General features: G+C 36.0%; 1 pseudogene; it reads right to left on the reverse strand.

Annotated features, from left to right (window-relative positions):
• Positions 1 to 16,868: 16,868 nt before the first annotated feature.
• Positions 16,869 to 16,935, reverse strand: LOC115941832 (U4 spliceosomal RNA; annotated as a pseudogene).
• Positions 16,936 to 17,406: the final 471 nt, after the last annotated feature.

The raw sequence follows: 17,406 nt of genomic DNA on the forward strand, positions 1-17,406 counted from the left end.
CCTTTTTTTTTTTTTAAAGATTTTTATTTATTTATTTGACAGAGAGAGAGATAGCGAGAGCAGGAACACAAGCAGGGGGAGTGGGAGAGGGAGAAGCAGGCTTCCCGCCGAGCAGGGAGCCCGATGTGGGACTCTATCCCAGGACCCTGGGATCATGACCTGAGCCAAGGCAGACGCTTAACGACTGAGCCACCCAGGCGCCCCCCGGCTATCACCTTTTTGAACCACTTTTTGGTTCATTTCCTCTTTTTGTGATCGTAATAAGGTATAGCTGAACAGCAGGGACTTCTAATCTTATTCTAGCTTCTTTATTTCTAGTGAAACAGGGAATAAAGAGACAGAAGTAGTTTGGTACTCTGTATATGCATATTAAATCTTGCATGAAGTTCTATATTTTAGGCAGGGACTCTCAGAAGGCAACAGTCCCACTCAGTCCAGAGAACCAAACCAAAGCAAACCACTTGTGTCTGCGCTCAGAAAAGGATACACAGTATGGTGTCAGTGATGGGCTGCCTATGTGCCAAGATATAATATAAAAGCTTGGGTTATTTTTTCTTTTCCTCCCCAACCCAAGAAGGCTCATTTTGTAAGACTTTCTGCTTACACATGAAAAACTTTCATTGCATTTTATTCCACTTTGAGAAAAATGAACAACTTCAGAAGATTTTATTTATATAGCCTCTTAAGTTCCCTTGGCAAAAATAATTGTAACACTAACAATATCACTGGCTTCAAATTCAGTAAGACCTTCCGATGAGCTCAAAAGCATTTTATTTTCCTCTTGAATATCCTCAGACATTTCTGAAAAATAAGTAAAAATTACTATTTTTCTTATTTCAAAGATGGAAAAATGAAATAGAGAATTAAAATGAATTCTTGGAGGGCACATTGTGATATAGCAGTAAAACACAAAGATTTACTGAGAGAGTTTTGCATTAACAGCTTATGAAGAATGAACTGTTCATTTTCCATTCTAGCTTCTTCCCTGTCTCTCTCTTACCTTCTCTTTCTTCACAGATGTTAAATGAATGCATCCTATGTGAATATATGTGAATACACGTTAAGAATATCAAAATTCCTTATCTTTGACCTATGCTTTCAAAGTGATGACTGTATGTCTTCAGAAAAAGGAGATTAATCATACACGAAGTTAAATGTACTAACAGCTGTGAGCGAGGTGCTGTGACACATGTAGGAAAGACCAACTAATTTTATAAGAGGCTGGAAGAAGAGCAAAAAACAGAGAATCGGGGAAGAATGAGTGTAAGTCATGAAGAAAAGTTGATCCTCATTAGTTGCTAATTCCGTATTTGCAAATTTGCCTACTCACTAAAATTTATCTGTAATCCCAAAATTAACATGATGATTTTGTGGTCACTCAAGATTGTGTGTCGAATGACAAAAAATTTGAGATGCTTAGCACCTGTGTTCCCAACCAAGGTTAAACAAGGCATGCTCTACCTTCTTGTTGCAGCTCTCACATTGTAAACGAGTTTCTTTTTCATGGTCTATTTAGAGCCAAAATTTCTACATAATTTTGTGCTTTTTGTTGGTGATTTCACTGTTTAAAGTGGCCTCCAAGCAAATGTTGAAGTGTTTTCTAGTGTACCAAAGCACAAGAAGGCTTTGATGTGCTTCTGGAGAAACTACATATTTTGATAAGCTTCATTTAGGAATAAGTTATAGTCCTGTTTGTTGTAAGTATATTAAATAAGATATCTTTAAACAGAAACACATATAAAAGAAGGTTGTGTATTGATTAGTTGATGAAAATATTGTGACCCAAGGCTCACAGGAAACTAACCCTGCATTTCTTCTGGGAGCAACTGTTCAGTATTCACTAATCCAGTGTTTGCAGAGACATTATAGAATACAACTACTATGAATAACAAGAATTGACTCTGGAATCCCAGGTAACGATTAGAGAAGAAAAGAAAGGCTTTCCCAGTAAAGAGAATAATCTCTACAGATCTTTTAAATATGAGAGAGTGATTTATATTCAAGGAAATTCAGGACACCACTTGGTTATTTTCTGTGGAGTTCCCCTTTTCTGTCAGTCTGGGAAAGGTGTCTCTCTTACACGGATCCTGTAGTTTCTCTTTTTCTAGATCTTTTCAAATTGTATTGTCAGTTATTTCTAGGTAGCATGCCATGTTTGGTCTGATATGACCCTCTTATCTAAGGGAAAATGAATTAGAGAAGAATCAACTTCCTATGCAAAGACAGTAAACTATAGGATCAACAGAAGAGAGATAAGTGATATTCCATAGTGACTGACCCAATCAAATCTTAGTCTCTTAGGAAAATTGAATGTAAGATACTCAGAGAGGAAGTGACAAAATAAGGACAAAGTAAGAGAACTGGGAATAAAGAAACAGAGTCATGACTGAGGGGAGTCAAGGGAGTAGAGAATAAGACTCATTTCCCTCATTTAATAACCGAATATAATATTCAAATACCACTTAAAAATTAAGCCTTCAAGCCTTTTAAAAGTAAAAATATTTTTTACTTATTTTATTTTCCACTGTAAAAGAAAACAAACTATATTATATGACTGCTAAATAATATCTAAAACAGTATTAAGTACATCAGACAAAATTCAGACAATAATGACTAGATGAATAAAGATTCAGAAGGCAATGTACTTTAGCACTGTGAATCATTAGTCTTTGATAAGAGTCAAAATTGCCTAACACTGTTCCACCTGATAAACTCTTTGCTTGGTATTCTCTCTACAAGGAACTGTCTACCCAGATATCTGGATGGTTCTTTCCTTACTTCATTCAGGTCTTTGTTCAATGTCATTTTCTCAGAGGCATCTTCTCCAACCACCTTCACTAAAATAGTGCAATGTTAGAGCTCTGCTTTCAGAAAATATAAGTTGAATAAATGAACTGTGCCTTTGAGTATTAGACAGATAATGATAAATTCACATTGAAAATTAGAAGTCATGAGACATTGGAATAAATATGACAATTTGTATTTCAGTTTTTTCTGAGATTTCTACTTATCTCAACATTAGTTCCATGAGTGAACTATACTCATTAATTACTTTTCTGCCCAGGGCTCCTTTTATTGTAAATTATTCTAATGATATTTAAATTATGACAGATTTGCCCTCAAGGAATGTATTGCCTAAGGATAAAGAATATATTCTAGACATATTTAAATAAGCATATCTACAAATCTGGGAAAATGTTTTAGTGTAATGTTTATCACAATGTATGTATTAAAACCTAAGACTTTTCTATTTAAAAGCATTTTAAAAATGGGTATTATTTTATTGTATTGTGGCTTTAAAAAAATCTCTTTTTAAATTTAGTGTTAAGTTATATACATATATACATCATATATATTATATACATTAGATATTAGATATGTAGATATATATCATACATTTTAATATTTATTGGATAGACATAATTTTAGAAATAAGCAAAGTTGAATATATAAGTCATACTGCCAGTAAAATTTAATATTTCTGTTGACTAAATGGGTTGTTAGGCTGAAATTTTGAAGATTAGTGATAATTCTGTTTAATTTAATAAATATAAAAAATTACACAAAATTATAGTAATTGAGCCCGACACGGGGTTCAATCCCAGGACTGGGAGATCATGACCTGAGAAGAAACCAAGAGTCTCACACTTAACCGACTGAGCTACCCAGGTGCCCCAATAAGTAAATCTTTAAAAAATTTTTCATATCAAAATTTTGACTTTCTATGGTCAAGAAATGTTCTATAGTTTTCTTGAGAATGGATATTAAATACAATAAAAGAATAGCAAAATGCAACTAACCTTTACCATCCTTCTGTAAGTGCCCAGTAGTGTGACGACTGTTAGTGCTCATTACTCTTTGTTCCCCTCGTATCATTCGTAACTGAAACTCTGTCTTAAGCACTTCAAATGAACATTAGAGAAGTCAGATGTGATTTATACATTCAAATATCTAGCATTTTAATTGGAAAGGTTAAATATTTCACGTAAAATAATAAGCAAAAAATATAAGACAATACATAGTAAAAGTCTAAAAAGTATGATAGAAAAGTAAGTGAGGCGAAGTGACAAGTAAGCTAGAAGATAAAAAGGTCCCTGAGGAAGTAGCAGGCACTGGCACATGCGAGTCCACTACCAGAATGCACATTGTCATTCCTCACATCCACCACACAGATCCAAAGAGGTCTTCATGCCATGGTAAGATCTGTTAAGTCACGGAGCACTGGAAGGAAGTATACAGAGGACAAGATAGCATCCTGAGTAGGCTTGGCCTGAGAAGGAACAGAAGAATTTCATCCTCTATGATGCCACAGCTCCCGCAATGCCGACTTCTGTACAGATAGCAGTCTGTGGGCAAAAGGAACTGCACTGGCCTATGGACACTATGGATGCATTACTAGCTTACTGTGATCTCAATCACCTCCCTCTCTAAGGATAAGGAAATTGACAAAGACTGTCCCCAGTGAAAAGGTAGAAACCAGGGATAAATTGGGGCTTGCTAATGACTCGGCAAGGGCAATGGTCTTGTTGTGGTAGAGTCTATAATATTAATAATAGTTTATCATGCTTATTAATTTGTGTTTGCAAAACCTCTGAGAAGTTCCAACACCTGGTCTAACATATATGTCCTCATCACTTTGAAAGCAAAAGACACTTGATAAAAAATCCTTTTAACTTTCTGTGGTGCCCTATTTTCATTTACTTTTTGAAAATGTTTGATTTGCAAGGGAAAAAAATGCATGACTTGGGTTCTAGTTTATAGTCTAGAACACAAGGTAAAGGAATGAGACAGCCTGGGGTTAAAAGCAAGAAAAGCAAAATCAAAAGAAAAACAAAAAGCAAAGCAAAAAGTTTGTCATATTTGTTTATCATTTGCCCAAGGAAAACATGTCTATTTGTCAGTCTAAATCCAGCAATTGTCTAATGTTGTCAAAATGCAGGTAGATTTCCCCATTCCTGAAAGATTCAAACTCAAAAGATTGATAGTTCTCTAGCTTCATTGTTGTTACTACTTCAGAAATATGCCTCTTATATGTATTTTTGAATCAGAACTTTTGGGAATGAATGACCCTGAATAAAATTTGAAAGGTGGAGACAAAAGCAAAATTGGAAGTTCCTACAAAAAGAGAGGAGTTCTACCTTCAAGGTCTAAGATTGCATTCTCCCAGCACCAAGTTCAAGGTATTGACTTTTATACTTCGCTATCAAGCTATGGATATTAGTGGATATCTAGCGAATATTACCAAGTAGATGTTAATCTGCTAGAATTCTAAGGAGGTGTGGACAGCTTCAAATATATCTTGATCCAAGGTCAACAATCTTCATATCTGGATTCCCTTGTTAGTGTTGTTTTCAGGAACGCTCTCTGCATCATCACCAGCAAGACTAACACTGGCAGGTATATTCCTCTATTGCCCTTCCAACTCCTTTCTGAAAAATAATCCTTTGGCAAAAGTTTCAGGAATACAGATTGATCCACTTGGTTTCAAGTGTCCATCAGCAAACCAATAATTGTGGGTGAGGGTTAGAGTAATAATTAGCCAGACATGGGCAACTGACTGCATTTTGGTCTGGAATGGTAATGAGGAAAATCTTCTCAAGTGAAACATAAATTAATTATGTTTGTATACATTCCCTTAATGAGGGAAAGAGATTATGGTAAATCTCATCTTTACATATAGAAAGATACACAGAAAAAATTTTGGAAACTATGCCAAGTAAGTGTTATAAATTCCTGTGAATTTATACCACCCAGTGAAGAAATGTGATGTTGAGACTGCTTTTCTGCATCTAAAGAATTTCCAGTCCTTCCTGTCTTGCCCCAGCTTCATCCAACATTGGAATCTGACAGAGCAGAATGCCTATGACTAAGTAGCAAATGATGTGGCACACAACAAAGGAAACAGAGTGGTTAAAGTGATTTAGGGACTATAAGGGGAGTGGGGGTGAAAGGGAGAAAGGGTACTAAATAGAAATTCCCCTGACAGTTACAAGAGTTGGTGTTTTGGGAATATCTCAAGAGATGGTGTAATGTTTAAAAAAGCTGGATCTGGAAACAAGCTTCTTGGGTTCAAGTCCAATTTTGGCACTCATCATCTCTGGCACTTTGGAAAACTTAACTTCTTTTTGCTTTGGTTTCCTTATCTGCAAATAGAGCCTCTACTTCATTTGATTGCTGTGAGCAGCGATTGTGATAAAAGATAAAGTACTTTAAGAGCAGTTTCTAGCATTCTATTAATCAGAGAAGGTTGATTTCTTAACAATTTCAAAATTCCAATGGCCATTAGTACCTTAATAATTAAAGTTTATTTCTCAATTACACTTTAATTCAATGCAGTTGGAGTAAGTGACTTGTAGAAGGTGGCTCAGTATCTCTTAGGTTTTGTTGTTCTGTTAGTTCTGTTGTTATCGCTTTGCCCACCTTAGTTTCATGAAAATCCACAAGCAGATGAGGAAAGAAACTGACCTCCGCATGGAACATTTTTTACAGGTTATCTGGAACAGGCCACTTCAATTCTAGTCAGATTCCATTTGGCAGAACCCAGGAAAATGGCCATATTAACTTTTTTTTTTTTTTTTAATGGCCACATTAACTTGAAGGAAGGCAGAAAAACCGTGTCCTGCTGTGAATCCTGAAGGAAGAAGAGAACACAATATTGATTCTCATTGCAGGCTTAGCCACACCTATTATCAGTCCTTTATAAATGTAAATCATTATTTTCTCTATTAGAACCAGAGTCCTATGCCCATTCATTTGAATACGGTAAAGAGCCATGACTGACTTTTACCATCTATAGACTATACAAGGTTTAAACTTTTTTTTTTTTTTTTAAGATTTTATTTATTTATTTGACAGAGAGAGATATAGCAAGAGAGCAAACACAAGCAGGGGGAGTGGGAGAGGGAGAAGCAGGCTTCCTGGCTGAGCCAGAAGCCCGATGTGGGGCTCGATCCCAGGACGCTAGGATCATGACCTGAGCTGAAGGCAGATGCTTAACAACTGAGCCACCCAGGCACCCCAAGGCTTAAACTTTTAAATCAAATCTGAAATTAAGGACAATTTTTCATGTTCTTCTGGATTTCTTGGTTTGACTGAGTAACAGTAAAGATCAATATTTATGAATTGTACCACCCACATCTTCTACTATTGAAGGTCGAATAAAGGAAATATTCTTAGGATTTTGTGACAGGTTCATCCCATCAGAGTTAATAAAGAAAAAAAAATACGCAGACTTCAGAGAGTGCTAAGTCTCGGTATAAAAATATGGAGGTCTTGAATAATGGTAGCAAAGTGTGCAGGCAGAAGAAATCTCTACTAAATGGAGTATAGAGGAGAGAAGAAAAAGAGAGCCCATGAGGACTTGATAATGAGCATCTGTGAATTTATAAACCATTTAATGAAACTCCTGTACTAGTTGGTGCTAAGGATTTTTATTGAGAGCATGCACTGACTTTGATCAAGTAACCAATAGAAAATGCCTTTCACAATTAAAATTGCATTAAAATTAGGAAGCATGAATATAAGTAATTTTAACAATCCAAAATGTAGAAAATATTTCAAATTGTTTGTTTGGAGACACTATACTGGTATTCATATGGAAAGTCTGTACTTGAGATTATTAATGATAAGTACGGCTTGTATGGCATTTCTCTTTTCCTCCCTGTTATCTGAAACCATATTTTATTGCAAGGATTCATATTGGCTGATCAAGTACAATTTCACAGATTTGGCCACATTTTCTGGAGTGTAACCTTAACCAGGCTGGATTGGACAAAAATCTAGTTAAGTTATTTTCATTTGGTTCTTCTCTTTGGCTATTGTGATATGGATTTGTTTCATTACATGAGACCGAAACTATGTAAGATTTGGATTTAGGCTTGGCATAAAAGTGGGCAATATACGCTGTTTTCCCTGAGTGTCAATTAACTGAGGTTAAGTTATATTGTCTTAAAAAGAATGAAAAAAATCTGCAATGGCTTTTGTCATTTATGTTCACTCCAGGACCCAGGCTAAAATAGGAACTGTCTCTTAAACACTGTCAATCTTGGGAAAAGAAAGAAGACTCTGGTAAGCTATGTGTTGGCCTTTTACATTCTGCATTGAAGTAATATAGGTCACCGCAGCTTACCTCTTCTTAACCGAAGCAAGTTACATGTCCAAGTCTGATATTAAAAGGTGGATAGAGGGCGCCTGGGTGGCTCAGATGGTTAAGCATCTGCCTTCGGCTCAGGTCATGATCCCAGGGTCCTGGGATCGAGTCCCGCATCGGGCTCTCTGCTCCTTGGGAGCCTGCTTCTCCCTCTGCCTCTCTCTCTCTCTCTGTCTCTAATGAATAAATAAAATCTTTAAAAATAAATAAATAAAAAATAAAGGGTGGATATATATAATCCTCCTTTAAAGTGATAAAGAAAATAATTTTGAACAATATAATTAGGACATCAGCAAGATGGTGAAATTGGAGGCCCCATTCTCGTATGCCCCATAGCGACAATAATGTAGCAGCCATCCACAGATAAAAGTGGCTTGTGGGATCTTAGAGATCCAAGTGGGAGGTTATGAAGCCCTGATGTTGCCTGAGACTGAGGAGAGCGGTTGTAAGAAAGCAGGTCTGTGCCTAGGTGGCAAGATCACTGACCCAGAAACAGCTTTGTCTCCCTATGGAGTTGGCTACAGTCTCATTCGGCCTTTGTCCTACCACCAGCACCATCCGCCATGGGACCCGGGAGAAGTCATGCCTGTTGGTGCCTTGAGTAATATGCTTGCTGCCTTCAGTCCCTCTGTGGATCCTGAAGCAACCTGTGAGCCAACGTGGAAGAGCCATTGCTTTAGTCTCTTTTTAATTGAACTATTTTGTACAATGGAAAAGATCTATTAAGCACAAGCTTAATTGATTCAAACATCTTTTCCATGAATTGAATTGGCCTTTCTTGCTCAAAGATCTCAGTTTTATCTGGTACTGGATGGAGAGAAGAATCAGTTTCATATTCCAATTTTCCATATTTCTGTAATTTCTAGAATAATTCTAATTTACTTTTACTTTTTCTTGCAATTATTTTCTAAGTTCATTTCTTTCTGGTAATACTTTGTCAAATGATACTCATGGCAACTTAGAAGCATTCCTTATATCTTGTTTCCCAGACTCTTTGAATATAGTTAAAAAGCTTATTCAAGAATGTTGTCTGCCTTCCAAATCATCACAAGTGATACTTTTTACAAAATGTTTTACCACTGAATAATATAAATTACTGCCCTTCCAGCCTCTAATAACAGTTTTTTCATCATCCAATATGAAGCCTGAAGCCAGAACTGTGTACATGTTTATTTTGAGCCACTTTGTGTACTAATTAGTCCACATATATAATTGACTCATAGCTTTTTTTAATGCATAGGCTTCTCCAGACTAGATAAAAGCATTTTCACATTGTCCTACATAAATCTATAATTCTGTAGGTGCCCTGTTTGTTGTTGTTGCTATTGTTTTCTCAGTGTTATGTCCCTCGGAGTTCATGAACATGGTCAAGGACATGGCTTAATATCATCTTAATCCTAAACCAGTATTCTCAAGGAGATTCAGATGCTAGTGAATTCTGTCAGTGACTCTTGAGGGAAGATCTTAATCTGTAGATAGAATAAAGAGAAACAAATGCAGTTTTAAAAAAAAAGTCACTCACTTTGATCCTTAAAATTAATTTTGGAAATATTTTAATTTCATTTTTATTTATTTATTTATTTTATTTTTTATTTTCAAAGAAAGAGGGAGGGGTGGGGCCCAGAGGGAGAAAGAGAGAATTTTAAGTAGGCTTCACGCCCAGTGCAGGGCTCGATCTCACAACCCTGAGATCATGACCTGAGATGAAATCAGAGTTGGGTGCTTAACTAAGCCACCCAGGTGCCCCTTAATTTCATTTTTGAATTGAGGCTTAAAATGAGACCATGGCAACCATCTACTTTGTAAAATAATTCATACTAAATGAGCTAATTGCTTATTGTATTAGACATTTGCAATTATAAAGAATGTCCCATATTTTCCTCTTTTGATACTTAGTAGAAAATGTTTACCGTATCTATCTTCATCATATACAGTGACAGAAAAATATACCAATATTAATTAAAACCTAATTTTCACAATAATCTTAGAGTTAGGTATCATTATTACCATTCTAGTTTGACATGAATAATTTGAAGTGCAGAATGTTTCTCAATGTCTTGCACATGGATAACAGGAAGAGGATTCTTTGTCTCCAGAGTTCTGGAGACAAGCTCTTAAAGAATCCATTACATTGGACTGCCTTTTTAAATATATTAATGAATACCTATTATTTTCTTATAATCATTACAAAATTAGATAAACATTACTGAAAGTAACTATTACACATATTCAATAGATATTAAATTTTATATCAACTGAATAGCCCAACATTTAATAGTACAATTTACATCTTGCTTAGTAAATGTACATTACACAAATGGATGAATCAGTGATTACAGTCTAAGCCAGCAAATTCATTAAACATGTTTAGCAGTTTGTCATTAAATAGATAATAAATGTTCTTAAATATATTTTTAAGGATTTATTTATTTGAAAGCGAGGAGGGGAGGGGCAGTGGGAGAGGGAGAGAGAGAACCTCAAGCAGACTCCCCACTGAGCATGGAGCCCTATGTGGGGCTTGATCTCACAACCCTGAGACCATGACCTGAGCCAAGATCATGACCTGAGCCGAAATCAAGGGCGGGATGCCTAACAGACTGAGCCACTCAGGTGCTCCAAAATGTTCTTATATTTTGAGAAAAAACTTTTTTTGTTGGTATAAGGCTAGTTTGCCTTAAAGTAAATGAGACATTAAAAAATGAAAAACAGAATTTGTTATGAATGGGAAAAATAACTGAAAATTTTCCATAGCTGGGGCGCCTGGGTGGCTCAGATGGTTAAGCGTCTGCCTTCGGCTCAGGTCATGATCCCAGGGTCCTGGGATCAAGTCCCACATCGGGCTCCCTGCTCAGCGGGGAGCCTGCTTCTCCCTCTGCCTCTCTCTCTGTCTCTTATGAATAAATAAAATCTTTAAAAAAAAAGAAAATTTTCCATAGCTAATAGCCTCAAAATAGCTATAACTCAATTTTTTTTAGTCTTCTGAGAATTTAATACTTTAAGCTTTCTAAAATTATCATCTTATTTGTTTTACTCATCCAGTTATCTGACAGATAATGGCTTTTTTTCAGATTGAGAAGTATCTGTGGGTGGCAATAGTGAATGACAGATTGATATAATGAGGAACTAAATGATTTCAAGAGACTCTGCTTTTCCGTGAATCATTCATATGTGGTGTCACACAATTCAGAAATTAATGCTATTCCATAAATGAATAATGATTTAAATGTACTCAATAATTATTAATGCACAAGCATTTTTCCTGTCATATAATCAAAAAAATTGATGTGGTTTTGGCTAGTCTCATGTTCTTTTTTAGAGTTATTCAAAGTAGATACTGACAAAGAAACAAAACTAATATGCATTACATCATGTAAATTAAATGGCAATATGCATATTTTCCTACCCTGATGTCCTGAGATTAATAAAAAGAACATTTTTAATATTAGGGTCTGTAAAGATGTTTGTCTCTGGTGAAAGTCACTGTTAAATATGATGAAATTGATTATGTTAAATGCAATATATAATTCATACAATAAATTACTTTTATAAACACAAAATTAGCCCTTTCCATTGTTCAATAAAAGACAAAAATCAAATAGAAAGTCAGATCACAATTAAGTGCAATTTAAGAGAGAAACATGGTGCAGAAGCTATGATTTTGGCACATATTTATTTGCCAAATATTTGTGCAATGCCTATTTTTTTGCCAGTCCATACAAAGCATTGATGATACAGAAATAAAATCATCATCATCATCATCATCATAATCTATCATTGAGGAATATTCAGAGAGTTTGAGAAATTTAAAAACATGGCACAATGAGGGCGCCTGGGTGGCTCAGTTGGTTAAGCGACTGCCTTCGGCTCAGGTCATGATCCTGGAGTCCCTGGATCGAGTCCCGCATCGGGCTCCCTGCTCGGCGGGGAGTCTGCTTCTCCCTCTGACCCTCCCCCCTCTCATGTGCTCTCTCTCATTCTCTCTCTCTCTAATAAATAAATAAAATCTTAAAAAAAAAAAAAACAAAAAAAACAAAAAACATGGCACAATGAGATATGCACCATGATAAAGGTGTATGTAAGTTACCACAAGAGCATAAGTATATGACTAGCCCAGGTTTGGGAGGAAAAAGGGGCCATTGAACTATTGTAACTTTGTATGTGTATGTCAATCCATCTAATCTTCTGATTTATTTAGATTATGTCCATCTATACTCCATATGGTTCTTAGGACACTGTCAGTTACTGCAATGCTTTACCACTTTGGAGTAAGCCTATGACCTAAGAGTGCCAAGAATCACCTTCAATTCCAAGGACACCGTATTTGGGTCTAGGATTGTCAGGCTATACAAGTCTTCCCTGGTATTGAGATTGAGACATGGGCACTGGGACAGAACTGACATTACTAAGCTAGAATGATATGAATGTGGGTTTTTCAGCAGTAATATTGCCCACAATAGGAAAAGAATGTAACCAAACAGAGACCAGCAAAGACAAGAGGTCCAGAAGAGGAGCCTTCTGATGACACTTTTAATTCCCTAAATTAATTCATGGAAGTAACCAGGCAGAAGCGAGCTGTGCCAAAAAGATAGAGAAACAAGTTTCTTAAAACTTGAGCTCTGATTTCAACCCCAATCTGTTTTTTATAACTACTTTGTGTTTCTACTTATACTGGAAAGTGTCTTGCTATTATTATGGATGGGGATAAAAAGATGGAACTTTCTTAGAGGTAGAGATATTTAAGCTAAAAATTGAAGGATGTGGGCATGTGTATGCTTGATAACTGAACACAGCTGACCAATTTGTATAAATTATTAAATAAGAAAGAGTAAAGCATATTCAGAAAATTATGCATGTTGAGGCATTCTATAAAAGATAGGCAGGGTCTAGTTCTTGAAAGAATTTTGATAGTATGTTGAGAATTTGAAATTTATGTTGACATTATTAGGAAGATCTTAAAGGATTTGAGGAAGGAACTCAAATTATGAGAATTGGTTTTTAACAATGATCTCAGGGAGCATGATAGAGAAAAGTGTTAGAGGCAGGGAAGCTACTCAGAATTCTGTTGCAATTCACACAAGAAATAATAAAGGCTTAAATGAGAGCCTTTGCCAAGACATTTTTAGTAGGTAGAACCTACAGTATTTGGTGCTAGCACTGGGTGTGGAGTGGGAGAAGAGCTTAACAAGTTTTCTGACTTGAGGAATACAGTAGCTGATGGTGTCATTCATTGAAATAAGGATTTCAAGAAGAAAACATATACAAAGAATAAATAAATTGTATATTCCAAGTGATATACCTATCAGTTTAAGCTGAAACCTGTATTTAAATTACTCCTTTAGCCACCAACTACCATAGTAATCCCTGTGAAATCCTCATGTAAATATATTTAGCATTTCTCATACATCCCCAGCAGCTATCACATGTTTTCAGCCAATTTTCTTCTGAAATCCCCCCCTTTTGGCCTCTTGCATTGAATATTCCATAAATGCCAAGTGTGGTTTCCATTTTGGGATATGGCAATATCCCAAGAGATACAGCTACTGTGACTTCTGCCATAAATAACTTTCTCCGGTCATGCATTTTGCCTCCTCTGGACTATGCTGAATCTTTCAGCAATTGCCAAACTGCACTGAACACTTCTGTTACTGCCAATGTTTTGGATTCCTTCAATATCAATTGAAGCAGTATTTTTGTACAAAAGCCATGTTTTATTTGATGCAGAAGTGAAAAGGCAGAGCTTTCTCCCTTGAGAACCTGATTTTTCCACTTGAGCACAAAAGTATTGCTCACAGCACCAGTGACTTACAGAGGTTTAGTAAAAAGGCTTTTCCATTTTTTTTTATCAGCTCTACTCTCTCCAAGTCTGGACCTGGGCTGTACACAGTTTTGAATGACAATCACCAAGTTGCACCCTTGTGATGTTAGGCACTGTTGTTTAATCAGCTTGTCTGCTTGGATTTCTCTGCCTTAAAGACTAATTCTTACAGAGGACCCTCAATCAAATGAACTTACCTTGCCAATTTGCTAGAGATGCTCACAACTCTCCAATTTTCCCATTAAATCCTTAAACTCCTGAGCATTATGACTTGAACATGTTTATATGTTTCATGGTATCATACAAAGTATTTTCCCAAAGGGACTGGAATGAATTTCTCACGAGTTAAAAACGGTCTTAATACTCTTGTCAGACAAATTCTTAGATCATAAAGGTTGGACTGTGGCTTTTGTAAGTCGACATTTTCTATAAAATCACAAATAGTACTTTTCCCAGAAGATGTCTGAATAAATTCCTGATGAGGCAGTTTTTCTCTGTTTTGCTATAATAATCATGTTGTCTTAAAATATTTTAGAGGGGAGTTTGTATAGATTTCTTCTTTAAAGGATCTCAGCTATATTTTGAACTACCAAATTCAACTACACAGTAAGAGGATTTCATTTTTGAAAATTGCTAAAGATGATAGGAATAAGGCCATCCTATGTAGTCTGCTTGAGTTGATTCAATTTTATTTTATTTTATTTTTGTTTTTTTATTTTTTTAAAGATTTTATTTATTTATTTATTTGTCTGAGAGAGAGAGAGCACAAGCAGGGGGAATGGCAGGCAGAGGGAGAGGGAGAAGCAGACTCCTCGATGAGCAGGGAGCCCGATGCGGGGCTTGATCCCGGGACTCTGGGATCATGACCTGAGCCGAAGGCAGCCACTTAACCAACTGAGCCACCCAGGCGACCTGAGCTGATTCAATTCTAACTAACATACTGTGTTCCAGGTACTCTTCAAAGCACTGGAGCTGCAGCAAGAGAGAAAGAATGGCAAAGCCTGTCTTCGGGCTTATGTCCTAGTGGACTTGATATGACAGCCACATTCTATAAATATACCGAACCTAGAGTTCAAAGAAACTTAGCTCATGCTTATATAATACAAAAAGTTATTTAAATTCCAATTTGTGAAATGACCAATTCCTTCCTACACTTTCAGCATACAAATGGAGAGATAGCCTAGATAAGGACTTTCCTGGGCCATATCGAGGCTATCTCTCCATTTGTATGCTGATATCTAGCTATTTGTATGTGATATCTAGCTATGCACTTCCCAGAATAGACTCGATTATAGGTCCATTGCTTTATTGTCACTCACAGGCAAGTGAAATTATGGCTCTCTAATATTTTATTAAAGTAAAAAAAAAATTCTTGGGTTACCTGGGTAACTCAGTTGGTTAAGCAACGACTCTTGATTTCAGCTCAGGTCATGATCTCAGGGTCGTGAGATCAAGCCTCAAGTTGGGCTCCATGCTGGGCATGGAGCCTGCTTAAGATTCTCTCTCTCTCTCTCTCTCTCCTTCTGCCTCTCCCCCCACCACTTGCACATACTCTCTCTAAAAAAAAAATTAAAAATAAGAATAAAAAATTAAAAATTCTCATCTAATTGAAACCTTTTCTCCCCATGAAGTTTAAGCCTGTTTCTGTAACTTGTTCTTTTACTCCTTTCCCCCATTCACAGGCTGTATCTGGCCACTCGAAAGCTTGAGCAGGTAGTAGGGAAGAGAGGCTCAAGAGAAAAACTGGAACAGTTGTCATCTGCTTTTGGTGCCCTGAAGATAAAATATATTCTAAAATTCTAAATGCTTATTCTTTACTTCCTGAGGTGTTTTTGAGAGTTTTATTTTATACCTCCTCTAGTCTGGGACTCTTTCAACTATAGTTTCCTTGAAGTGAGAGATCTCTTCCTTTGTAACAGACAATGAATTGGACATGGTCATATTTCTGCTTTCCCACTTCAATGGCTTCCTGTTACTCTTAGATAAAATCAAATCTCTCACCACTGCTTCTAACACCAGTGTTATCTGCCCCAAACATCTTCACCCTACAATGGCTACCACCTTGTTCACACTGCTTATGGGTTATGAAGACACATTGCTTTTTTCCAGCCTCAGACTGTCCCATGCTGTGGTTCCCTTTGCCTGCTATAATCTCCCTCTGTATTTTTCAATCTTTCAATTGTCAGTTTAAATACTAGCAAGTTAGAGAAGAGTTTTAATGAAAGCATCATCTAAGTCAGCATAACCCTTTCTTATTTCAACACATTAATTTACAAATGTATTTTATTTATTTGTTTCTTTGTTTTCTAGCTCATTTCACCACACTATAAGCTTAAACGTGTCATGAGATTTGTGCTCATTTGTTAATTAGCAATTACTTATTAACAGAAATTCATCATTGATATTTAGGAGGAATATTTAGTTGTGTTCAGTAGAAAATATTGTAGTATGTTAAGTGAAAACATAGAAAGATGAAATATTTACCTGTAGTTAGCATTTTATATGTTGCCAAGTAATACATGTGTTCTCTGGAAATGGAGCTTAAAAATATAATTGTAATTTTAACATGCCACACTTACTCTTAACCATATTCAGCATATACCAAAATAAGACATTATCCTATTTTGTTAGTTTCTCATGGTTCTTTTTTTTTTTTTTAAGATTTATTTACTTCTTTGAGAGAGTGAGAAAGAGTGTGCATGTGCGCAAGGGGCAGGCGGGGGCGGAGAGGAATGGAGGGGTGAGAGAATTCCAAGCCAGCTCCACACTGAGCATGGAGCCTGACGCAGGGCTTGATCTCACAACCCTGAGATCATGACTTGAGCCAAAGCCAAGAGCTGGACACTTAACCAACTGGGCCACCCAGGAACCCCAGTTTCTCATGATTCTAAAATAAATCTCTACTATCAATTAGCAATAATCGCGCCTCGGATAAACCTCATTGGCTACGATACTGCCACTGCGCAAAGCTTAAAATAAATCTCTACTATCAAATATATGCCTTATAATTGTAATACTTCAGTTAGGTTTAATTAAGTTTAAGTTAAATTTAGTTGTTAGCACTTTATTTAAAAGTACATTTCTGCTTGTTACAACTTTATAAATCAGTGTTCCAAAGCAAAAACATACAATCCATGAAAAGTAAATTAGATCACTGTTTTGCCTCTCTAAACATCTATTACCAGACATAGATTACCAGGTTTTACCTCTCTAAACATCTATTTCACTTTGCAAACATAAAAAATCTTGTCTTCTAAAATAACTGCCATTAAAAAATTGTAAAGAAAAGTATTTTGCAATTAGAATAAAAATTCAACCATATAGAAAAGTTGAAAAGAGACATTTTAAGTAAAACAAAATAAAAATGTTCAACATAGTATTAGAAGTCCTAGCCACAGCAATCAGACAACAAAAAGAAATCAAAGGCATCCAAATCGGCAAA

The sequence above is a fragment of the Leptonychotes weddellii genome, chromosome 1 (genome assembly GCF_054177405.1).
Source record: "Leptonychotes weddellii isolate Sample4059 chromosome 1, ASM5417740v2, whole genome shotgun sequence".
NCBI lineage: Eukaryota > Metazoa > Chordata > Mammalia > Carnivora > Phocidae > Leptonychotes > Leptonychotes weddellii.